This window comes from Mobula hypostoma, chromosome 1 (genome assembly GCF_963921235.1).
Source record: "Mobula hypostoma chromosome 1, sMobHyp1.1, whole genome shotgun sequence".
Classification (NCBI taxonomy): Eukaryota; Metazoa; Chordata; class Chondrichthyes; order Myliobatiformes; family Myliobatidae; genus Mobula; species Mobula hypostoma.
The window spans coordinates 172,264,847-172,291,697 of NC_086097.1; positions in this window are offsets into that span (position 1 = coordinate 172,264,847).

Here is a 26,851-nt window from a genome sequence, read left to right on the forward strand (position 1 = left end):
ACAGCACACAACACACGTCTACTGTCCTTTTCCCTTCATACATTTATATTTACATGAAGCACTGCCACAAGGAAGCACTTTCCATCATCAAAGACCCCCACCATCCAGGCCATGGCCCTTCTCACTAATACTATCAGGCAGCAGGAATTATAGTCATAGTCATACTTTATTGATCCCAGGGGGAAATTGGTTTTCGTTACAGTTGCACCATAAATAATAAATAGTAATAAAACCATAAATAGTTAAATAGTAATATGTAAATTATGCCATGAAGTAAGTCCAGGACCAGCCCATTGGCTCAGGGTGTCTGACCCTCCAAGGGAGGAGTTGTAAAGTTTGATGGCCACAGGCAGGAATGACTTCCAATGACGCTCTGTGCTGCATCTCGGAGGAATGAGTCTCTGGCTGAATGTACTCCTGTGCTCAACCAGTACATTATGTAGTGGATGGGAGACATTGTCCAAGATGGCACGCAACTTGGCCAGCATCCTCTTTTCAGACACCAGCGTCAGAGAGTCCAGTTCCATCCCCACAACATCACTGGCCTTACGAATGAGATTGTTGATTCTGTTGGTGTCTGCTACCCTCAGCCTGCTGCCCCAGCACACAACAGCAAACACGATCGCACTGGCCACCACAGACTCGTAGAACATCCTCAGCATCGTCTGGCAGATGTTAAAGGACCTCAGTCTCCTCAGGGAATAGAGACGGCTCTGACCGTTCTTGTAGACAGCCTCAGTGTTCTTTGACCAGTCCAGTTTATTGTCAATTCGTATCCCCAGGTATTTGTAATCCTCCACCATGTCCACACTGACTCCCTGGATGGAAACAGGGGTCACCTGTACCTTAGCTCTCCTCAGGTCTACCACCAGCTCCTTAGTCTTTTTCACATTAAGCTGCAGATAATTTTGCTCACACCATGTGACAAAGCTTCCTACCATAGCCCTGTACTAGCCTCATCTCCCTTGCTGATGCATCCAACTATGGTAGAGTCATCAGAAAACTTCTGAAGATGACAAGACTCTTGTGCAGTAGTTGAAGTCCAAAGTGTAAATGGTGAAGAGAAAGGGAGACAAGACAGTCCCCCGTGGAGCCCCAGTGCTGCTGATCACTCTGTCAGACACAGTGTTTCAAGCACATGTACTGTGGTCTGCCAGTCAGATAATCAAGAATCCATGACACCAGGAAAGCATCCACCTGCATTGCTGTCAGCTTCTCCACAAGCAGAGCAGAGCGGATAGTGTTGAACGCACTGGAGAAGTCAAAAAACATGACCCCCACAGTACTCACTGGCTTGTCCAGGTGGGCGTAGACACAGTTCAGCAGGTAGATGATGGCATCCTCAACTCCTAGTCGGGGCTGGTAGGCGAACTGGAGGGGATCTAAGTGTGGCCTGACCATGGGCCGGAGCAGTTCCAGAACAAGTCTCTCCAGGGTCTTCATGATGTGAGAGGTCAATGCCACCGGTCTGTAGTCATTGAGGCCACTGGGGCGCGGCGTCTTCAGCACAGGGACGAGGCAGGACGTCTTCCACAGCACAGGAACCCTCCGGAGCCTCAGGATCAGGCTGAATACATGGCGAAGTACTCCACATAGCTGAGGGGCACAGGCTTTGAGCACCCTGGTACTGAAACCATCCGGTCCTGCAGCCTTGCTTGGGTTGAGACGTTTCAGCTGTCTTCTCACCTGTTCAGCTGTGAAGCCCACTGTGGTAGTTTCGTGTGGGGAAGGGGTATAGTCATGAGAGCAGGGTGGGGGACTGTGAGGAGGGGTAGGAGGGGAGAGTGGAATATGTGTTGGTTGGGGGCCGACAACAGATGGCTCATGTGGGGGATTGGCAGGGGCCACAAGGAACGGAAGCTTAGGTCCCACACCAGCAGGTTCAGGAACAAATATTACTCTGCAAGCATCAGGTTCCTCAACTGATGTGGATAACTTTGTTCTACAACCTGCAGATTCATTTTCAAAGACTCTTCATAACTCATGTTTTCAGTGCTATTTTTATAGCAGTTTGTCTTCTTTTGTATATTGGTTGGTTGTTACTCTTTGTCTGTCTACGTATAGCTTTTCATAATTTTTCCCCGTAAATGCCTGCAAGAAAAGGTGGTTATAGTAACAAAACGTACCTTGATAATAAATTACTCTGATGTTCAAACTTTGATGAAAGCTGCTTGACCCATCAAATTCCTCCAGCACCTTGTGTTTACCACATAGACCTTAAAGAGTCATGAATAAAACTTTTGACATATTGACCTTCATAAATCAGGGTATTGAGTATAGGAGTTGTGATGGTATGTTGAAATTGACATTGATGAGGCTACATTTGGAGTATTCTGTGAAGTTCTGGTCACCTACTTACAATCAGAGTACATTCACGTCACCACATACAACCCTGAGATTCTATTTCTGCAGGCATACTTAGCAAATCTTTAGAACAGTAACTGTAAACTGTAAACATCATGAACTGTTAACTGTAAACAAACTGCAAATTCAAATATAAATAAATAGCAATAAATAATGAGCATGAAATAACAATATAACAGAGTCCTTAAATGTGTGTAGCTATCCCCTTTTATCCAAGAGCCTGGTGGCTGAGAGTAGTAACTGTTCTTGAACCTGGTGGTTGAGTCCTAAGGCACCTGTTGTCATGGTCCAGTCTGTGAAGTCCGCATTCCGGTTCATGGTCCGGTCTGTGGACTCAGGACTCCGGGTCTTTCAGCTGTCCCTTGTTTTGGTTGAGTTAATCATAGGTACCTGATTCCCATCCTGGGGCGTGGAATATAAGTAGCTTTGGGGTTGAGTGTGGGCGGCTGGTTTGTCTTGCCAAGATCCCCTGGGAGCAACCTGCCGGTGGAAGGTTGGTGTGGCTACTTGCCATCTTTAGGCTACGTTGGAGAACCATCGCTTCATGGAGCCTTGCTGTCGGTAGTCAGAGCTGTCTTTGCAGTATGGATTCAGCTGTTTTCTGGGCCTGCTGAGTGCCCATCAGCCACTCTGAGCTAGGTAGGGATCCAGTTGTTTCCGCAGCCAGCAGAGGTTGCTGGCTGTAACTGCGACTCAAAGCAACCCTGAAGCAGAGATGGAACTGTCTGTCATTCTTTGGTGTTTGTCTCTTCTTGTCCTCACCTCCATGGGGTAAGTTAGGCTGTTCTGCCGTTGCCCTGTGGGGGGATCTGTCTTGTCTTGTCCTCGCCTCTGTGGGATAAGTCAGGCCATTCTGCCGTTGCCCTGCGGGGGGACCTGTCTTGTCTTGTCTTTGCCTCTGTTGGGTAAGTCCGGCCGTTCTGTCGTTACCCAACAGGTGGACCTGTCCCACCTTAGTGTGGAGATAAAGTTGAGTCCCGGCTTGTCTATGGATGAGTCCCGGCTCTTTGTTTATGTACTGTCCTGTGTCATTTTGGTGTTGTGTTAAAGATGAGTCCTAGCTTTTCGAAGGATAAGTCCCAGCTCTATGTTGATGTACAGTTCCCAGTCTGTCTCCGAGCTCCAGCCTCCGAGTTATCAGCTTCCACATTCCAAGACTCAAGACCCCAGCCTAAAGCCTCAAAACTCAAGACCCCAGACCCCAGCCTGTCTCCAAGTTCAAGACTCAAGACCCCAGCCTGTCTCCAAGTTCAAGAGCCAAGACCCCAGCCTGTCTCCAATTTCAAGAGCCAAGACCCCAGCCACATCCTGTCCTGTAGTCATGTCATGTCCTTGCCTGGTTTTGGGGCCCGAGCCCGAGGCAAGACCCAGGTTCTGGGTCCTCGTCCAGTCTCGGGCTCAGAGTCCAAGCCTTGTCTCCTAGTCCATGGTTCCTAGTCCTGGTCCCGCTTTCCCTAGCCCAAGTCTATGCTCTTGTCCCTGCTCCTTGCCTGAATTCTGTCACGTCCTTAGTCTAGTCAAGTTCTGTTCCTTGTACTTCAGTGTCTGTGTCTTGCATTTGGGTCCGTTCCCAACGCCCCCATTGTGACACCTGTACCTTTTACCTGATGTCAGCTTCAAGAAAGAGCATTGACCTTTGATCATTGATGCTGCTTTTCTAAGGCAACGTTTCACAGAGCTGTGCTCAACGGTTGAGAGGGGTTTTACCTGTGATGTACTGGACCAAATTCATTACTTTTTGTAGGATTTTCCACTCAAACACATTGGTGTTCCCATATCAGGCCATAACGCAGACAGCCAGCACGCTTTCCACTACATAGCTATAGAAGTTTGCTTAGGTTTTCAATAACATACCGAACCTCCACAGACTCTGTGCTGTCACGCTTTTCTCACATAATATTTAGATGATGTGTCCAGGACAGGTCCTCCGAGATAGTGACACCCAAGAAATTAAAGTGACTAACCCTCTCCATCTCTGATCCTCCAATGAGGACTGGCTCATGGACCTCTGGTTTCCTTCTCTTGAAGTCTACAATCAGTTCCTTGATCTTATTGACATTGAGCGAGATATTGTTGTTATTACACCACTCAGCCAAATTTTTTCTCCCTCCTATATGCTGATTTATCACCCCACTTTGATACAGCCCACAACAGTGGTGCCATCAGCAAACTTGTACACAGTGTTAGAGCTGTATTCAGCCACACAGTCATGGGTGTGCAGGGAGTGAGTAGAGTAGTACACATCCCTGTGGTCTTCCTATACTGATATAGGTTGTGGAGGAGATGTTTTTGCCAATCCGAAGTGACTGGAGTCTACAGGTGAGGAAATCCAGGATCCAATTGCACAAGGGGGTACTGAGACCCATGTTTTGGAGTTTACTGATTAGTTTTGAGGAGATAATGGTGTTAAATTGATAAAGAGCACCCTGATGTATGCACCTTTGCTGTCCAGATATTCCAGAATGGCTTGAGGGTGCCAAGAACCCTTTCATTATGTGGACAGATCACAAAAACCTTCAGTACGCCAAATGACTGAATTTCAGGCAGGCCAAATGGTCTCTTTTCTTTAACCAGTTGATGGCTATTCTGCTCTGAGCTGACCTCTCATTGAATACTCCTGCCAGCTGGTTGGCACAAGTTTCCCAAGCCGTTACCAGGTACTGCATCGGGGCCAGCTGCCTTGCGAGGGTTCACCCTCCTTAAAGACAGCCTACCATCGGCCTCTGAGACAGAGATCACAGGGTCATCAGGTGCAGCAGGGATCTCCACAGCTGTAGTTATATTCTCCCTTTCAAAGCGGCCATAGAAGGCATTGAGCTTATTTGGTAGTGAAGCATGGCTGCCCCGATAATGGATTTCACTTTGTAAGAAGTTCCTGTAAACCCTGCAGAATTGATGTGCATCCGATGTTGCTTCCAACCCAGCTCAGAATTGTCTCTTCACTCTTGAAATAGCCCTCCACAAGTCATACCTTGTTTTCTTGTACAGACCTGGGTCACCAAACTTAAATGCCATAGATTTAGCCCTCAGCAGATGATGTACCTCCTGGTTCATCCATGGCTTTTGGTTTGGCAAGATTTTGTAGGCACACACTCATCCACACAGTTACCAATTTGGTTTACATCTTGAGAGGTGAGAAATAATTTCTTCTCTCAGAAAGCCATGGAACAGTTTATTCCACTGTACCATGAGGGATCAGGTCATTGAATGTACTCAAAGCTGGGCTAAGTAAAATTTAAGGCTACCTCTTTACAAGCTTCTTAGAGAGTAGACATGGCCCTCAGTTACACCTCCTCTGCAAGACAATGCCACACTCTCTCTGTCTTTCATTGGGAGTTGCAGCCCAGATATTGTGTTTGAGTCTCAGGCCTGGGATTTGAGCTCACGATGTTCTGGACTGACACAATGATATTAAATTAGCTGAGACTGAGTGTTGAGAACAACCCTAACCGATTAATGGTTCAGTCTTCTCATAATTCGTGCATTCACAGTGATATATTTTCACCACATAATTGGAATACTTCACAACTAACAGCAACCTAATAAATAACTTAGCTCGTCTGCCAAGCTGCTCTCTAGTCGTGACTTATTGATCTTAACTTCCTGCCCATTGTTCTTCCCAGGCCATGCCATTTTTCCTCCTTGACTCAATGCACTGAGAAAAAAACACAAAGTGATACTCATTCTGTCTTCTGATGGGTTCATCTCCAGGAGAATGTTAATTGTTAGACAAGAAGCTGAGGAGCTTTCATGTTATCAGAAATAAAGGGCAGAATGTACAATCTGTACAGAATTCAGAGCCATTTAAATTGATTGGATTGGAATTTACAATCCACGTACTTACATGTTATTCTTGATTAATGCAGTTTTTAGAAGTGCATCAAGATTCTGTTCTTTCATCTTTGAGAATCCTAGTCTGTTCTGACCATGTTGATGAGATGGGAACTTTTTCTCATTATTGAGTCTGCCGGCCCAATTCATCCATGAACACCTACTAAGATACCTCTCTGAGCTATTCCTGATTGCCTGTGTTTGACCCATGTCTCTCTAAACCTTTTCTATCCATGTGCCTGTACAAATACCTTTCAAATGCAGTTATAGTACTTGCTTCAACTACTTCCTTTGGCAGCTTGTTCCACATATGTAACATCTTCGATGTGCAAAAAGTGCCCCTCAGTTCTCTTTCAAATCTTCCCCTTTCACCTTCATTCTATGCCCTCTCTGTCCCCTGGTCCTTGAATGATCTGCTACACAGCATCCCTCTATTTATCCTTTGCTCTCCTCCATCAATCGTGCTCTCAACCTTCTTTACTACAAGGACTAACCTCACTAAAATTTCCCTGTCCCTTGAACTTTACGAGTAAATCTTTTTCCTGAACTTTCTCAAAGACCTTCCTAAATGAGGCAACCAGAGATGGATGAGATATTCTTGTTGTGGCCTGTCCTGTATTCTGTACAATTCAACATACTCTCCCCACTTTTGTACTCAAGACTATTCTTTATGAATCCCAGGATCCTATATGTTCAATGATTTATGTCAAATGTGATAGTTACCCTCACAAAACTTAAGTTGCATCTGATGAATATTTGAATTGCCAAATTAAAGTAAGCTACAGACCAAGTTAGTGGGATTTATAGCCTCCCTCCATCAACTCCATCTTCACTTCTCTTGAGGCCCTCTGTCGGTCAGGGTCAACCTTGGATGTGGTGCCCCTGCAGTCTATGTGATATGCAAGCCAGGACAGTAACCATATGCAGAGCAGGCTGTTGCCCATGTAGCAGGATCCTGCTCTCCACAAAGCTGATGAATACAAAGGAATAGCAGGGATTGATACAATTTGGCACCAGCAGTGTCGCAGGAGTTGCCAGTCAGTGTTGAACTCAACGTAGGACTGCCTTAGGGACTCCAGCTCTAAATTTTTCTCGGGATTTGCTCCCAAAGCCTTCCCATGAGTGGTTATAGCCACAAGGCAGCAGAGGTTTGAAATCAGAGTTTTCCATCTCCTAGATGAACTGCCAACTACAGCTGATGAGCCCCATATATCCAAAGCGACTTGTTTTAAGGCACCAGTAGCCCACCTTTTCCCCTTCTCCTGTCAGTAGAAATAGTTCTGCCGGGTTCAGTAGCAAAGTCACATGTGATGGCCGGGAGCTGGATTTGGTTGTCAGAGGCTAGTTGATACACATGCCATTGGGAGCATTTAATAGGTAGTGAGAGCTTATCCCCTCTAGACCTCTTACTTTTTCTGCTATCGGGGAAGTTCCCTACAATCTACACTCTCTTTGATCCTCATAATTCTGTTTACAGACGCAAACTCCAAAGAAACTCAGTTGGCCAAAGAGTGCTGAGAATGAGGAAGTTGCACCCACAGGGGAGGTGTGAAGTGAACAGAACTGAAACTTTGTCGAGAAACCTGGACAAATGTGAGAGCTGATTCCATACACAGCTGTCAGTCCTCCAGTCTAACATCTCACAGATGTGAAATCCTGTGAAAATGCCATTTCTTATTTATCCTATCCACTCAGTGGCTACTTTATTATGTCACCTGCTTGTCAGTGAAAATATCTAATCAGCCAATCATGTGGCAGCAACTCAATGCCCAAAGTATGCAGACATGATCAAGAGGTTCAGTTGTTGTTCAGACTAAATATCCAAATGGGGAAGAAATGTGACTTAAGCATCTTTGACCGTGGAATGATTGTTGGAGCCAGACAGGGGTGTTTGAGCATCTCAGAAACTGCTGATCTCCTGAGATTTTCATGCACTGTAGAGTTTACAGAGAATGGTGCAAAAAAAACAAAAAAAAGACATCCAGAGGGTGGCAGTGCTGTTAGTTCTGTCAGTGAGAATGCTTTGTTTATGAGAGAGGTCTGAAAAGAAAGGCCAGACTGGTTCATGCTGACAGGAGGATTACAGTAATGTAAATAACCACGCGTTACAACAGCGGTGTGCACTAGAGCATTTCTGGATGCACAACACATTGAGGAGCCTTGAAGTGGGTAGACTACAGCAGTAAAAGACCATGAACATATACTCAGTGGCCATTTTATTAGGTACAGGAAGATACCTGAGTGTAGATGAAATGTTAGGGAGGATGGCAGAGGTAGCATTTTTACATAAAGAGTGGTATATACCTGTTCCTTGATAGGCACATGGATGTATGAAGGGTTATGGGATGTGTAGGAGGGAAGTGTCAGGTTGATTGTGGAGCAGGTTTATATTGGTCAGCATAGTATCATGGGTCAAAGGGCATGTCCTGTCCTTGCAGCATAGGAAACTCTCTCCAGTGCAAGGGAGTTGACCAAAGGGCCAAGATTAGAGAAAGCGAATGAAAGCACCAACGGTAAATAGTTTTCACTTCAAAGTGTGCTCTGGAATATGATATTTTTAGTGATGTTGATTTCAGGGCAAATATAGGCCATAACACTATGGAGTAATCTCCTGCTATTCTTCAAAGGGTGCTGCAAAGGGGTTATGGTTAAATTAATGAACTATTAATCTACAACTTTCAATAATAAGTAACACCACAGTTCAAATCCCACCACAGCAGCTGTGAAGTTTAAATTTTGTTATCGATTTTGCATTAACAAAAAATATAGCTAGTGTTCAGTTATGGTGAGCAAAACCATTGGATTACTGTAAAAACTTAAATGGTTCACTCATTTTTTCAGGAGAGGAAATTCAGTATCCTTGTCTTCATTTTGTACTGGACATTGGTGAGGCTGCACCAAGAGTATTGTGTGCAGTTTTGGACACCCTATTCCAGGAAAAACATTAAGCTGGAAAAAGTGAGGAGAAGATTTGTGAGACATTGGTAGACTCCAAGGGCCCGAGTTCCAGGGTGAGGTGGACAGATTACGACTGTGTTCCTTGGAGCATAGAAGACTGAGGAGATCTTATGGACGTGTATAAAATTTTGGGGAACATAGATGAAGTGAATGCATTCAGTCTTTTTCCTAGTGAAAGGGAATCAAAAACACGAGGGCATAGGTTTCAGTTGAGAAGGGAAAGAATTAAAAGGGATCTGAGGAGCAATATTTTCACATAAAGGGTGATGTATACAGTATATATGGAGAGAGCTGCCACAAGAAGTGGTTGATGCAAGTACAATTATAACAGATGGACAGATATATGTATAGGAAAGGTTCATCAGGAAATGAGTCAAACAGGGCAAATGGGCACTTTAGTCAGCATGGAACAGTTGGGCTGAAGGGCTTGTTCTCATGTTGCTTTGTTCTATGACTCTTTGTGGCTTCAGGGAGACTCACAAATGGCCTCAAAATGGACAAGTAAATGACTTGGGAGCATTTAGAGTTGGGAAATAAATGCTGACTATTTAGAGTTGTCCAGGTTGTGAAAAATAAACTTTCTCTAAAATAATCTTTCGAGTTAGCATGTGCAGGCATATATAACCTCCTCTAAGTGCCTTGTCAGGGAGATATTGCAGCACCATTTCACTAAACTATGGGGATATCAGCATAAATTCAGTGTTCAGAACGCAGGGATGGGTCTCAACCTAATGATGGTTGGGCTCAGAAATGAGAGTTGGTCAGGAGGAGTGAGAGCCCTCAAAAACAAGCCAAGGAACACAAGCAGAAGTCGCCTTTTGTCCACATCACACCGAGGAAGACTCAAAAGATGAAACTTCACCGCACCTGGATTGCCTCTTGCAAGTCAGTTTGACAGCTGGTGTGAGAGTTGGCAGTCTCTCTGCCTGAGTTGAAATGGAAGGTCAGATTGCAACCTGCTCTGTGTGAAACTAGCAGAGGGTGCAGACGTCAGCAAGCTGAGAGCAGGGTTGTTTGTAGGCTGCTCAAGCTGATATAAAAGATTGTTCACCAGCTCCTCTGTAGGGGGGAATGCATTGGTGAACATTCATACTCACCAGTCCAGAATCCAGGGATTTGGCAGCCTGATGATACTTATTTTATTTTATTTAATTGATTAGTTGATTTAATTTGTTTTAGTATTCCCCTTTTAACCGATTTTACAGGTGCTGTAGATATTCTGGATGAAAGTATGTTTGTATTTTTAATTCAAAGGATGTGAGCAGCATCAGCAATAATTGTCCATCCTTAATTGCTCTGGGATGAAGAGACAGTTAAGAGTCAATCACCTTAGTGAATTAGACTAGAAGATTTTCTTCCCTGCAGGATATTAGGGAACCTGATGGTGTTGTTGCCAGTCGACTGGTTTCAAAATTACTGTTATCATGTTTTTAAATAATAAATCATTTTAATGATTTCAAGTTTTTAATGACTTGAAATTAAATTCTCCAGGTGAAAATCTAACAGATATCTCAGGATCAACCCTTGAGGAATTTAACCACTACACCACCGCAGTTACACTAAATCCACTGTGAAATGTGAATTGATTACTTACAAATCTGGGACATCATGTTCCAGACTCTGTAGGAGGCACAACGGCTTGGCAGCTTCATCACAGAAGGGCAAGTCTGGCATCAAGTTCAGGCAATTGCTGTTGAACATGGGAATTGGGAATGTAACACAAATTATGGGCAGCATAAAGGAGCAGCAGTGCAGTCTCACAGCTCCACAGCGAGCCAGGTTTGATCCTGACACCTGGTGTGTCTGTGTGGAATTTGCATGTTCTGTCAGACAGCGTGGGTTTCCTCTGGCTGTTCCAGTTTCTGCTCCCATTCCAAGGACGTGGTTTCCCAGGTTAATTGCCCATTGTAAACTGCCCCCACTGTGCACGTGAGTGGAGTATTGAGAGAAGTTGTGCAGGCTAAGACTTTGTTCCCTGGAGCACAGGAGACTGAGTGGTGACCTTGTAGAGGTATATAAAATTGTGTATACATAGTTAGGGTGAGTGCACTCAGTCCTTATCCCAGGGAAAAAGAAACAAAACCTAAGGGCCATAGGTTTAAGGTGAGAGGGGAACTGAGGGGCAACTTCTTCACATAGAGCATGTTGCATATATGGAACAAACTGCCAGAGGGAGTGATTGAGGCAGGGACAATAACAATATTTGTGGACAGGCGCTTGGATAGGAAAGTTTGAGGGGTATGGGCTGAACACAGGCAAATGTGATTAGTTTAGATGGGTACCTTTGTCGGAATAGACCATTTGGGCTGTATTACTCCGTGACTCTATGAGTTGTAGAGTCTGAGAGCAGCTGATGGGAATGCGAAATTAAAACAAGACTGGTGAATCTCCGCCTTCTCTGGTGAGTGACACCCCAGTTAAATACCTCAAAACACTGCATGAAATATTTTAATTCCACATTTTAATTCCACATCCCATTCCCATTCTGACATGTCTATCCACGGCCTCCTCTACTGTAAAGATGAAGCCACACTCAGGTTGGAGGAACAACACCTTATATTCCGTCTGGGTAGCCTCCAACCTGATGGCATGAACATCGACTTCTCTAACTTCCGCTAAGGCCCCACCTCCCCCTCGTACCCCATCCATTACTCATTTTTATGCACACATTCTTTCTCTCACTCTCCTTTTTCTCCCTCTGTCCCTCTGACTATACCTCTTGCCCATCCTCTGGGTCCCCCCACCTTGTCTTTCTTCCCGGACCTCCTGTCCCATGATCCTCTTGAATCCCCTTTTGCCTATCACCTGTCCAGCTCTTGGCTCTATCCCTCCCCCTCCTGTCTTCTCCTATCATTTTGGATCTCCCCCTCCCCCTCCAACTTTCAAATCCCTTACTCACTCTTCCTTCAGTTAGTCCTGACGAAGGGTCTCGGCCTGAAACGTCGACTGCACCTCTTCCTACAGATGCTGCTTGGCCTGCTGCGTTCACCAGCAACTTTGATGTGTGTTGCTTGAATTTCCAGCATCTGCAGAATTCCTGTTGTTGACTGCATGAAATATGATGTCTTTAAGTATCTCCATTTCACAAATGGTGCTGTGCAGATTGTTTCATATCAAAATAAACTTTATTCACAAATACAAAAATATTGACAAGAATAAATATGCAATGCCTTTTCCATTCTTATATTCAGTCAATGCTTTCAATAATGTTCTATTAGATTCCTACACACCAATAGCACTGCGGCCTCTCATGTGGCTCCCTGGGGTGGTTGACTGTTACATTAATTTAGGGCCTTTCTCATCCGGCCCAGCCCCTTCCTCTCCAGTAGTGAGAACCCTATACTGTGACTCGAACCCACCAAGCCCTTGCAGTGGCTGCACCAACCTTCTCAGCGTCCCTCAGTACACACTCCTGAAGCTTGGAATGTGTCAACTGGCAGCATTTCTTCACAGATTTCTCAATGTACTGGCAAACCAACAACTCGGGTGATCAGAGTTGATTATCTGCTAGCAGTGTGTACGTGTCCCCGGGAACAGCCCATAGATCGGAGTGCCCTCTGTCACAAAGCTGCTCTGGGTGAACCGCGACACAAGCCCTTGCATCTGTCTCCAAATCCACTTCACAAACCCATTGTCTGCAAACAGACGAGCTACCGTCTCTTCCCTACCGGAATCACGGTGGGAATGATGCTCCGGGTACCCAGGAAGGATCTGGATGGGAGGAGCCCTCTTACCGCCTGCCAGTAAGGTCTTGGTGCCTGTTGGTGAGGTCTGGCGATGAGGCATTCTGCCAGGTGGTCTGGACAGTCTGCTCAGGGAACCACCCCACTGTGTCCATTGAGTCCTTCTCCTGCAGAGTCTGCAGGGTGGGATGTCCAAGCTGACCACTGCCTGATAGACTTATGGTCAAAGGTGTTGGTCTGGAAGAACTTTTCCATGAAGGACAAGTAGTGCTATAAAATCCCGCTGACTGGGACGATGGAACAGTGGTGCTGTGCAGATCAGCTTGATAGAGACTGTGCAGTCATGGACGGTGTTTCAGAGTTGCGCCAGGTCTCTGTTTAATCTTTTCCCTCTCACCTTAAACCTATGTTCTCTAATTTTAAATTCCCTTGTGATGATCCACCTTATCTGCCTCAGTAAAGCAGCCAGAATTATCAAAGCCCCCACCTTCCTGAACATTCTCTCTTCTATCCCCCCTCCCACTGAGCAGAAAATACAAAAGCCTGAAAGCACGTGCCACTTGGCTCAGAGACAGCTCCTATCCCACTGAAGAAGATTATTAATTGGTCTCCAAGTATCAAATGATAGACTTTTAACCTTACACCTTACTCTCTACTTGCATTGCACTTTCATTGCAGCTGATATACTTTATCTGCGTTTAGTTATTGTTTTGTCTTGTACTACCTCCATGCACTGTGCTGCAATCTGATCTGTATGAAGACCATAAGACCTAGGAGCCGAATGAGGCCAATCAGCCCATCAAGTCTGCTCCGCAATTCCATCATGACTGATCCCAGATCGACCACAACCCTGTACGCCTGCCGTCTCGCCATATCCTTTGACGCCCTGACCCATCTGGAAACAATTAGCTTCCGCCTTAAATATACACACAGACTTGGCCTCCACCTCAGTCTGTGACAGAGTGTTCAACAGACTTACCACTCTCTAGCTAGAAAAATTCCTCCTTACCTCTGTTCTCAATTTTGAGGCTGTTCCTTCTAGTTCTGGACACCCTCACCATAGGAAACATCCTCTCCACATCCACCCTATCTAGTCCTTCCAACATTTTGGTAGGTTTCAATGAGATCCCCCTGCATTCTTCTAAATTCCAGTGAGTACAGGACAAAAGTTGCCAAACGCTCCTCATATGTTAACAGTATGTGAACATATGTATGAGAAGTACACAAGACAAGCTTTTCGCAGTATTTCAGCATGTGATAATAATAAACAATTCTAAATGGGTCAGGCTCAGTTAGGCGTCTTGGTCAGCATGGATGGTGCCAAAGAGTGGCAACTTGGTGCAAACTGCTTCCTGCAGACCCTATAATCCCTGGTTCCATGCTGTATAACTCTATACCACACCTGGAGTATTCTCTTCAGTTCTGGTTCTCTTAGGAAAGGCGTGGAAGCATTAGAAGCATCGCAGAGATTTACCAGGATGCTACATGGCAATACATGTCTAAAAAGAAAGGTCAGGGAAGCTAGGGCTTTTCTCGTTGGAGTGAAGGAGGATTAGAGGTAACTTGATAGAGATGCATAAGATAATAAAAGGGATAGATAGAGTGAAAGGTTCCCAGGTTGCCAATGGCCAATATCAGAAGATATTCCTTTCAAGGTGAGTGAATGAAAGTTTAGGGAGATGTCAGAGGTAGGTTTTTACACAGGGAGTGTTCATTGCACTGCTAGAGGTGGTGCTAGAGGTTGAATCATTCAGGGTGTTTAAGAGACTCTTTGATGGACACAAGAATGAATGAAAATTAGAGGGTTATGGGCTATATGGAAGGCAAAGATTGAACATGAAGTTAAAAGATTGGCACAACCACATGGGCTGAAGGGTCTGTATTGGACAACTGTTCTACATTCTCTGGCTCTATGAAAATAAATCTGAGTTGCTGGTGCTTGGGATTTCTCCCAACTTTCTCCTCCGTGTTCAATGAGGATGTAGAAGGAAATTTGTGCCTTGTGCCTACTGTCCTTATCCTGGAAGCTGGGAGCTGTGGGTTTGGGGAGGTGTTGTTGGAGAAGTTTTCAGGATTCACGAGAGTCATTGGGAAAACACGGAATCAGGCCCCGTAGCCCAATAAATCCATGTCAACAATCAAACACTTATTCACGCTCATCCTACACTAATCCCATTGTATACCCTCCCCACTTTCCCATCCATTCTACGCAGATTCTATACTCATTTGCGCACTACGGGCAAATTATAGCATACTATTAAACTAACCTATATCTCTGGGGAGAGTAACAGTCACATACAGATGAGAAACAGGCTCTTCAGCCTAACAAGCCTGTGCCATCCATTTAAATTAATCCTACATTCATCACTTTTTTTTAAATCTTCCCACATTCCCATCAGTTCCCACCACAGGTAGTTTACAACTGATCTATCATTCCACGTATCTTTGGGATGTGGGAGGAAGCATGAGCACTCAGTCACAGGGAGAACATGCAAACTCCACATAGACTGCAGGATTGGATAGTCATTGCAGTGGTCGCTGGAGGTGTGACGTAGCGGCTTGGCTAGAGACACTACTGCGAGGCTTAGTGTAGGTGCATTAAAGGGAGACTGGACAAATACATGAAGCAGAATGGATACTGACTGGTAATGAAGGCAGGAAGAGGCCTAAAAGGGGTATCAATGCTGACATGAATTGATTGGGCCAAATAACCTCTATCCGATGAAGTGCAATGTAATCCTCTGATTTCAGATACATAACTGCACGGCTGACTCCTAACCACCCATTGCAATGACTATCCAATCAGTCATATGCAAGGGAATTGACTCACCCCACCTCCTCTTGGGCAAGCAGAAATGTATGATAAAGTCTGACTTGCCAGCGATATACCCACATATTCTGCATGAATAAAGAGTTGTTTAAAACAGACTGGTTAAAGAGCATCAGGCCACATCAATTTTTATTGCATTGATTTTGTTTGAGACATCACGATCAGAGGGCATTTTGAAACTGATTTGTATTCTTGGAAAAAGCTGTTTATTCTCAATGGGAAAGGCATTCATTCTGCTGAGCAAAATGATCCTATGAATTATACAACATGACATTTCTGTATTCGGAGATAGAATCACAATTCTTCTTAGTGAGATGGAGCTATTAAAATCAGAAATTTAATACAATGTATGAAAGGATCCACAAAGTTATATAAATTCGGCAACATGCTCTCGTTGGGATAATGATGCACTCCGTTATTCTCCAGGATGTCCAATTTAACAAGCTGCAACATACCATGGGAAAAGTTGATTTTAATCTTTCATTTGATAAGGATATGGAGGATATAGGGTTTTCTAAAATTTCAATTTAATAATTAATTAAACAATCTCATTTGTAAGATTAGGGTTCAATTTCTTTCACTGTCCATAAAGAGTCTATACATTTTCCCCCATGTATTTCCTACAGGTCTTTCAGTTTAGTTCCACATTCCAAAGATGTACAAGTTAATGTTAGTTAATTTGTGGCACACCACATTGGCACCGGAAGCATGGCAGCTCTCGTGGGCGGCTCCCAGCACATCTCAGACTGTGGTGAACATTGATACCAGCAACACCTTTGACCATATGTTTTGATATCTCAATATACATATGACAAATACAGCTAATCTCGTCTAATCTAGTAGTTCAGAGTAAGGGAGATATATAAAAACCACTACACACCATCTGCTAAACCACGACGTGTTGTCTGAAAGTATTTTTGTTCAGTGGGGAGGAATGCCTGTGTAATAGTCCATTCTATAGTCAGGTCATATACGCAAGTACAATGAGTCAGAACAGGAGACCTCTGGGAGACAGAAGAGAGGAAACATCCGGAACATTTGCACAATATGGGCTTGTCTGCTCTGGGTTGACCTGTCCCTTATGAGTTGATTTAGAATTGCTTTTTACTGCTGATTAAAAAAAACTGCAGGAGAACCGTGCGGTTCCTGTTGTCCTATAGATACTAGTACCCTGCTCCACGTACAGGCACTTGATCTGCACGCTGGGATCACAGCAGTGAGAAGAGGCTATTCAATCCATTTTGCCTTTGTGGGTCGTAGAATATAGAACACCTTCAGTACACAAACAAGATACAAAATTAAACTTGTGATCGGTAATTATCTTACAGTTGAGACACCTTCTGTTGCACACTGAAAAGCTTGGTTTTACATGCTATCCATACAGATCATTCCAAACATATGTACATCGAGGTAGTAGAAAGAACACGGAATAAATGTCACAGTTATCAAGTGAAGTGCAGGTAGACAGAACAAACTGCAAGGGCCATGATAAGGTAGAGTAGAGATTAAGAGTTGCCTTTACCCTACAAGAGGCCTGTTCAAGAGTCTTGAAAACAGTGGTAAAGAAGCTGCCCCTGAGCCATCTGGTGCATGTTTTTAAGCTTTTATGCCTTGTGCCCAATGGGAGGGAATAGAAGAGAGAATGACAAGGGTGTAAGTTGACCTTTGATTATGTTGGCTGCTTTCCTAAGGCAACGGGCAATGTAGATGGAATCCATGGAGATGTAGCTGGTTTTCATGATGCACTGGGCTGTGTCCAAAACTCTCTGCAATTTCTTGTGGTTTCTCTATCGCCTATCAATTAAAACTGCATCAATTTGAGCTTAATGGTGGAAGGGCTTTGCGGGATCAGAAGGTGGACTACTAACTGAAGGATGCCCAGCTTCTGTTGAAATCCAGTCCAAATGAATTTCTGGTCAATGATCATAGAATCTTGGCACCATACAGCATGGCGATGGGGACTTAGTAATGGCAATGCCTCTGAACGTTAACAATAGATGCTTAAATAGAATATCAATTGAAAACTGGCATTGAACTTGTTAAAATTATATAAGTTGTTAGTGAAGCCATACCTGATGGTTTCACTCAGCTGCTCAACCTTACAGGATCTTGCCAGGCACAAACTGGCTGACTTGTCCCAACATTAGAACATACTCCATTTGCTTGGAAGCACTTTGGAACCTCCCAGAATACAACATCATGATATCTCCAGGCAATCCTAAGATGATTTTAACAGGAGAGCCTTTCTGACTGATGAATGGTCCCCTTCGGCACCCTCATCCATAAACCCTGACAGCTTCAAACTTTTGTGAGCTGGCTTCAAGCTTGTCTTCTGAATAATAAAAAGGAAAAACTTTCTCTTACTAGCCATTTTCCATGTGGTTCCTCTTGCTGAGAATGCTTAAAGGAAGAAGTGCTATGTCTCACAGCAGAGCAAGAGTCTGAGCTCCATGAACCTGTCTGATTTCAAGGGACAAGCAAAATGTTGCCTGGTTAACACTGGTTCAGGCTTGCTGTCAAGTGCTGCAGACATTACATGGATGTGTGCTGATTGTTCCCACGTCTGGGGCACAACATAAATTTTCCAAATTCCCGGCCTGAAGGTTGAGTTTCACAGTGTTGGAGCAAATATCAGGAATTATGGTGTCAAGATAATTAGTGCCCTGAAAGAAATTCTGGCCATTAGTTTCAGCAGAATTTGTGTGCTTTAATCCAGATTTCTGCTGCTGATGGACAAAGCCCAGTGCTGTCTCCCAACATTCTCCCTTTAGTAGAGCATAGAGTGTGGAACAGTTCAGGGCAGGAACAGGCCCTTTGGCTCACAATATCTGTGCTCACCAAATTAAACTAATCTGACATGTTGTCTTTCAAGTCTCTTTTAAATCTCTCCCTTCTTACCTCAAACCTGTGCCCTCTAGTTCTTGATTCCCCAACCCTGGGGAAAAGACTGAGTGAATTCACCCAATTCATACCTCTCATCATTTTATTCACTTCTATAAGGTCATCCCTCGTTCTCCTGAGTTCCAAGGAATAAGGTCCTAGCCTGCCTAATCTCTCATGGCCATAGAAGAAAGGGAAGGGGGAGGGGCACCAGAAGGAGGTGATGAGCAGGCAACCAGATGCAGTGAGAGAGGGAAATGGGAATAAGGAATGGAGAAGGAGAGGGAGAGAGAAAATTACTGGAATTTCAAGAAATCAATGTTTATGCCATCAGGTTGGAAGCTACCCTGATGGAATACAAGGTGTTGCTCGTCCAACCTGAGTGTGGCCTCATCGCAGCAGTAGAGGAGGAGAAGAACGCAAACAACAGGAATTCTGCAGATGCTGGAAATTCAAGCAACACACATAAAAGTTGCTGGTGAACACAGCAGGCCAGACAGCATCTCTAGGAAGAGGTGCAGTCGACGTTTCAGGCCGAGACCCTTCGTCAGGACTAACTGAAGGAAGAGTCAGTTAGTCCTGATGAAGGGTCTCGGCCTGAAACGTCAACTGTACCTCTTCCTAGAGATGCTGCCTGGCCTGCTGTGTTCACCAGCAACTTTTATGTGTGTTGCTTGAGGAGGATAAGAACTGATATTGGAATGGGTATGGGAAGTCGAACTGAAATGGGTGGCCACCGGGAGATCCCGCATATCCTGGCAGATGGAGCATAGGTTTCAGCGAAGCGATCTCCCAGTCTCCTGTATATCGGTCTCACCGATCTACAGGAGCCCACACCGGGAGCATCAGATACAGTGGATAACCCCAAGAGAGTCACAGGTAAAGGGTCGCCTCATCTAGAAGGACTGTTTGGGGCTCTGAATGGTAGTGACAGAAGAGGTGTAGGGGTAGTTATGGTACTTGTTCCACTTGCAAGGACAAGTGCCAGGAGGAAAATCAGTGGAGGAGGGATGGATGAATGAAGAAAACTATTATTTGTTAAATAATGCTTACTTTGCATGGTTGCACTATAAGTATCTTTCACTGCAAATGGCAGAATTAATAACTTACAAGTGTGTTCCTGTGGGTTTAAGATAAGTTCTATTTTGTTCATGTAGTTTGTAAACAGGACAAAACAGGTCCATCAAGGCAGCAGAAACAGGGGTAAAATAATCAGAGATATTTACAGCAAAGAAAAAAGCCAATGATACACGTTGATCAAAAATGAACTGTTGTTAAATTCCACCTTCAAGTCCTTGGCCAGTAACCCTACTAGTGATGTCTTATCCATTAACGTGATGGCTGGTTTCTGACGCCACAACCTCTTCAAGCTGTCGAGTTGCTGTAGAAACTATTGAGAGATGTACTTAGAGAATGCTCACTGTTTTCTTCATACATAAGTCATTCAGGACACAGAAAATATTGGTAAAGTTACTGAACTAAAGGCGTAAAAAATAGAAAGATATTAAACATTTTTAAAGAATGTATGAAAAATTAAAGAATTTAGGATAAAAGATAACAAATCGCTAAATTGGTAAGTTAAGTGAAATAAGACCTAAGATACAGGAGAAGAATTAGGCCATTTGGCTCACCACATCTGCTCCGCCATTTCATCATGGCTGATCCAATTTTCTTCCAAGCCCTAATCTCCTGTCTTCTCCACATATCCCTTCATGCCCTGACTAATCAAGAATCTATCAATCTCTGCCTTATATGTACATAAAGATTTGGCCTCCACAGCTACCTATGGCAAAAAATTCCATAGATTCACTACTAAAGAAATTCTTCCTCATCTCCGTTCTAAAAGAACACCCTCCTATTCTGGGCTGTGCCCTCTGGTCTTAGACTCCCCCACCATAAGAAACATTCTCTCCACATCCACTCTATCAAGGTCTTTCGCCATTTGATAGGTTTCAATGAGGTCACCCCTTATTCTTCCGATATCCGGCGAATACAGGCCAGGAGTCATTAATGTGACAGGAATACACATAGATTAAGATGTTAGCTGTCCTGTGGAATAAGCAGTTGGTCTGTCACCTGTCTTCAGGAGAGAGAGAGATAAGGAAAACAATGGAGCAGCCTTTGGAGATGTGTAATGAAGGGACAGGAGAGAGAGCTGTCTAGAGCGGCTCCCCCTTTGAATCCTGAACTGTTTGAAGTGATGGACAGGCGATACCCCAGCAGGGGGATAAAAAGGGACAGGTTCGCTAAGGCAGGACACACACGACACCCGAGGTAACAAGACCCTGGAAGCGGTGCGTCTCTCACAAGTCGGTGGGAAGTATCAGGCCATAAACACACAGGGTGGAAAGGTACAATTGGCGGGAACCTGGTGTGTCTCCACCCTTGCCTGGGTGCCAGGTTCAGCGCAGGGAAACGATCATGTCTGGAAATGGAGGGGTCACGGTCGGTGACCTCAGATGACATCACAAAGGACTCGCCCGAAAGCTGACTGCGGAGGTCTGTGTGTGGAAGCCTTGAATATTCATTCGTTTTTTTGCTCTCTCTCCTCCCCCCCCACCACTGTCCATCGCCACGGCAGCGATTACTGCGAACTGAACTGAACTTTGCATTACTTTGAAACTGGTTATTTACCCCTAGACAACGATAGAGCTTGATTAATCCTGTTATCTTAATTCTGTGTACATGTGTGTTTATCATTGCTGAACTGTTGCATTCATTATCCTTTTGATTAGAGTACTGTGTTGCTTGTTTCTTTAATAAAACTTTCTTAGTTCTAGTAATCCAGACTCCAACTGAGTGATCTATTTCTGCTGGTTTGGCAACCCAGTTACGGGGTACGTAACATTAAACACTTTTTGTATGACAAGCCATTCAATCCTGGACTCATTTTAGTGAACCTCCTTTGAACCATCTCCAGTTTCAGCACACCCTTTCTCAGATATGGGGCCCAAAACTGCTCACAATACTCCATGTGAGGCCTCAGCAGTGCTTTATGAATTCTCAACATTGCATCCTTGCTTTTATATTTTAGTACTCTTGAAATGGATGGTTTCAAGAGGACTAGAATATCATTGGTTTATTTCTGTCACATGTATTGAGGTACAAAGAAAAACTTGCCTTACAAAACATCCATAAGGAACATTGTGCTACAACAGTGTATTGAGGTTGTGCAAGGGAAATTAATAAGAGGATGCAGATAAATGTGTTACGTTTACAGAGGAAGTACAGTGCAGGAAGACAATAAGGTGCAAGGTCATAACCATCTTACCATGCTAGGTGACTATTCAATAGCTTTATAACAGTGTGATAGAAGCTGTGTAATGAGATCTTCAGGCAAACAAACGCAGGTGTGGAGAAAACTTGAGACTCAGTAGAAAGTAACAATGAAGATTTATTCAAAGAACATAACAGAGAAACAACAAATAAGTCAGAGAGTACTTATTTGAGAGGGCTAGAGTACAGAACGCTAGTTCACCCAGAACCCAAATTCAGAACTCAGTGATGAATGCTATTCGGGACACAATTAAATAGTGCATATAGCACAGGAACCTCATGCGTATTAATATCAAAACTCCGTAAACAAGATGCATGAGGAAATGGCATTCAAAAAAAAGAACAAAAAACACAAGGAAAACTTAATGACTAAACCAGTCACTTAACAAGTTCTAGTTAAAACAAACCATTGATGTTCAGGTGCGTCAGTGGGCTGAGATCTGATGGTCTCTGACATCCCATGCTAGTCCAAAGAGTTTGTGATAGGCTGTCCTTCAGCCTGGCAGTACCTATTTTCAAGTTTTAGTATCTTCTGTCCAATGGAGGAGAGAATTTCCAGGGTGGTTGGGGTCTTTAATTATAAGTTCATCGATGGGGGGTTGGTTTGTATGACGTACTGAGCTGCATGCACAATTTTCTGCAGTTTCTTGTGGTCACAGACAGGGCAGTTGCCATTCGAAGCCGTGATGCATCTGAATAAGATGCTTTCTATGGTACATCAAAAGAAGTTGTTGATTTTCTATTAGGATATGGGTAATGCTAAATTTCCTTAACCTCAAGAGAAAGTTAGCCTTGGTCAAGATAGCGTGCTGCAATAGTCTTCAAGGTCGTGGCTCAGATTTAATTGTTTTTTAGGATGCAGAGAGGATTTTTGGGGACAGTGCAGGGCGTTGGGTATCAGGTTCCAGTTTAGGGATAGAGGTAAAGGAGAGTTCAAAGTTAGGAAGTAAATGAAAAGTCAGGGGCAAGAGCTGGTACTCCGAGTCTAGGTCAGAGTTCTCTGAGGTTAAAAGTCCGCCATCCTGCAATTTGGATTGACAGTTGATGAGGAGTCCAGCCATCCACAGTTTGGTGAATCTCGGGTTGAACGTTCACACAGGAGGGAGTCATGAGGACTGGAGAAATTTTAGGTCTCCTGGTCGGAGGTCCATGCGAGTCCAAAAGTTGTGGCTGAAGGTCAAACCTACAATTGGTGAGACCTGGGGGTCAAGACAAATAGGTCAAAGTCCAGTGATCGGCAAGTCCTGAAGTGAAGTGAACCCAGTGGTTGGCGAAGTCTAGAGGGCAAAGCTAAAGGTTGAAGTCCAGAGGTCAGCGAATCCAGAGGTAGAAGTCTGAAAATCGGTCCTAGTGTCCTGAGAGGCCCAAAGGTTGAATCTTTGAGCTGGCATGCTTAACAGTCAGTAGCCTGATGTCTGTGTGTTCAGGCCAGGGAGTGGAGATTGGAGATCAATGTCTGTGAACCTGAGAGTCCAGCACCAAGGACTGGAGGCCCAGAGCGGCCTGCCCTTTGGCTGGAGACTGGTATATGTGAGTGGGTGGGTGAGTCAGAGGGTGGGAAAGGGGCTTGTTTTGCTGTTGTTATTTTGTTTTGATATGTTGTTGTTGTTCACATTGTTCTGCTGAACATTGTGGGCACGCTATGTTGGTGCTGTAATGTGTGGCGGGACTTCTTGTAGCACATCCTTGAGTATGTTGATTATTAACAAAAATGACATATTTCACTGCATATTTTAATGTACATGTGACAAATAAAACTGAATCTGAATCTAGAGGTGTTGATGAGCTTTCTTGGCCAGAACATCTATGTGATTGGACAGGCTATTGAAAATGTTCAGTCCTCTTCATAAGACCATAAGACATAGGAGCAGAATTCAGCCATTTGGCCCATCGATTCTGCTCCACCATTCCATCATGGTCCCAATCAACCCCAATCTCCTGCCTTCTCCCAGTAACCTTTCACACACTGACGAATTAAGAACTTATTAACCTCCATCTTAAGTATATCCAATGACTTGGCCTGTACAGCCATCTGTGGCAATTAATTCCACAGATTCACCACCCACTGGCGAAATAATATTTTCCTTATCTCTGTTCTAATTGGATATCCCTTTATTCTGAGATTGTCCCCTTTGGTCCTAGACTTCCCCCTATAGGAAACATTCTCTCCACATCCAGTTTAGGCCTTTCAATATTTGATAGGTTTCAATGAGATCTCCCCGCCCCCCCCATTCTTCTAAATTCCAGTAAGTACAGGCACAAAGCCATCAAACACTCCTCATATGTTACCCCTTTCATTCCTGGGATCATTCTCGTGAACCTCCTCTGGACCCTCTCTAATGCCAGTACATCTTTTATTTGATAGGGGGCCAAAACTGCTCAAAAATACTCCAAGTGCAGTCTGACCAGTGCCTGATAAAGAGTCAGCATCACATCCTTGTTTTTGTATTCTAATCCTCTCAAAACAAATGCTAACATTGTATTTTCCTTCCCTACCACCAAGTCGACCTGCAAGTTAGCCTTTAGGGAATCCTGCGCAAGGACTCCCGAGTCACTCTGCATCTCTGATTTTTGAACTTTCTCTCCACTTACAAATTCCTTCTGCCAAAGTGCATGACCAAGTACTGCCCTACTTTATAGTCCATCTGCCCCTTCTTTGCCCATTCTCCCAATCTGTGTAAGTCCTTCTTCAGACACCCTGCTTTCTCAGCACTAACTTCCCTTCCACCTATCTTTGTATTGTTCATAAACATGGCTACAAAGCTATCAATACCTTCAGCCAAATCATTGAAATACAATGTGAAAATGCCACACATTTTAATTCCACATCCCATTCCCATTCTGATATGTCTATCCACGGCCTCCTCTACTGTAAAGATGAAGCCACACTCAGGTTGGAGGAACAACACCTTATATTCCATCTGGGTAGCCTCCAACCTGATGGCATGAACATTGACTTCTCAAACTTCCGCTAATGCCCCACCTCCCCCTCATACCCCATCTGTTATTTATTTATATACACACATTCTTTCTCTCTCTCCTTTTTCTCCCTCTGTCCTTATGACTATACCCCTTGCCCATCCTCTGGGTTTTCCCCGGCTCCCCCTTTTCCTTCTCCCTCGGCCTCCTGTCCCATGATCCTCTCATATCCCTTTTGCCAATCAAATGTCCAGCTCTTGGCTCCATCCCTCCCCCTCCTGTCTTCTCCTATCATTTTGGATCTCCCCCTCCCCCTCCCACTTTCAAACCTCTTGCTAGCTCTTCCTTCAGTTAGTCCTGACGAAGAGTCTCGGCCCGAAACGTCAACTGTACCTCTTCCTAGAGATGCTGCCTGGCCTGCTGCATTCACCAGCAACTTTGATGTGTGTTGCTTGAATTTCCAGCATCTGCAGAATTCCTCATGTATGTAAAAAAAAATGCTGTCCCAACACCAACCTCTGCAGCACACCACCACTCACTGGCAGCCAACCAGATAGGGCCCCTGTTTTCCCCACACTTTGCTTCCTACCAGTCAATCAATCTTCTATCCATTCTAGTTCCTTTCTCGTAATAAAATGGACTCTTATTTTGTTAAGCAGCTTCATGTATAGCACCTTTTCACAGGTTTTCTGAAAATCCAAATAAACAACATTCACTGACTCTCTTTTGTCTATCCTGTAAGACCATAAGATATAGGAGCAGAATTAGGCCATTTGGCCCATCAAGTCTGCTCTGCTATTTCTCATTGGCTGATGTATTTTGCTCCCAACCTCAGTCTCCTGCCTTCTACCCAGATCCCTTCATACTCTGACCAATCAAGAATTTATCAACCTAAAAAATTTTGTCTCCACAGCTGCCTATAGCATCAAATTCCACAGATTCACCACACTCTGGCTAAAGAAATTCCCCCTCATCTCCATTCTCAAAGGACACCCCTCTATTCTGAGGGTTGTGTCCTCTGGTCTTATACTCTCCCACCATAGGAAACATCCTCTCCACATCCACCCTATCAAGGCTTTTCACCATTCGATAGGTTTCATTGAGGTCACCCATCATTCTTTTGAATTCTAATGAATACAGGCCCAAACCCATCAAATCTCTTCATATGACAAGCCATTCAATCCTGGTATCATTCTTTTGAACCTCCTTTGACCCCTCTCCAATTTCTGCACATCCTTTCTATGATAAGGGGCCCAAAACTGCTCACAATACTCCAAGTGAGGCATCACCAGTGCTTTATAAAGTCTCAACATTTCCTCCTTGCTTTTATTTTCCAGTCCTCTTGAAATTAATGCTAACATCACATTTGCCTCCCTCACCACAGACTCAACCAGCAAATGAACCTTTAGGGAATCCTGCACAAGCACTTCATATCCCTTTGTGCATCAATTTTTTGAATTTTCTCTCCATTAGAAAATAGTCAACCCTTTCATTTCTTCTACCGAAGTGCATGCCCATACACTTCCTGACATTGTATTCCATCTGCCACATCTTTGCCCAGTCTCTTAATCTATCTAAGTCCTTTTAACCTCTCTACTTCCTCAAAGCTACCTGCCCCTTCACCTATCTTTGTATGGTCTGCAAACTATGTAACGAAGCTATCAATTCCCTCATCCAAATCATTAACATATAACGTAAGAAGAAACAGTCCCAACACAGACCCCTCTGGGACTAGTCACGGGTGGCCAACCAGAAAAGGTTTATTCCCTCTTTTTGCCTCCTGCCAGTCAGCCACTGCTTTATCCTGCCTGTTATTTCCTCAAAGAATTCTAACAGATTTGTCAGGAAAGACTTTGGCCTGTTTGATCATGTGTCTCCAAGTACTCTGAAACCTCATCCTTAATAATAGACTCCAACATCTTCCCCACCACTCAAATCAGGATAACTGGCCAATTATTAGCTTTCTGCTGTCTTCCTCCCTTCCAAAAGTGTGGAGTGACATTCGCAATTTTCCAATCCTCAGGAACCATTCCAGAACCTCGTGATTCTTGAAAGATCAGTACTATTGTCTCCAGAATCTGTTCAGCTACCTCTTTCAGGATCCCGGGTG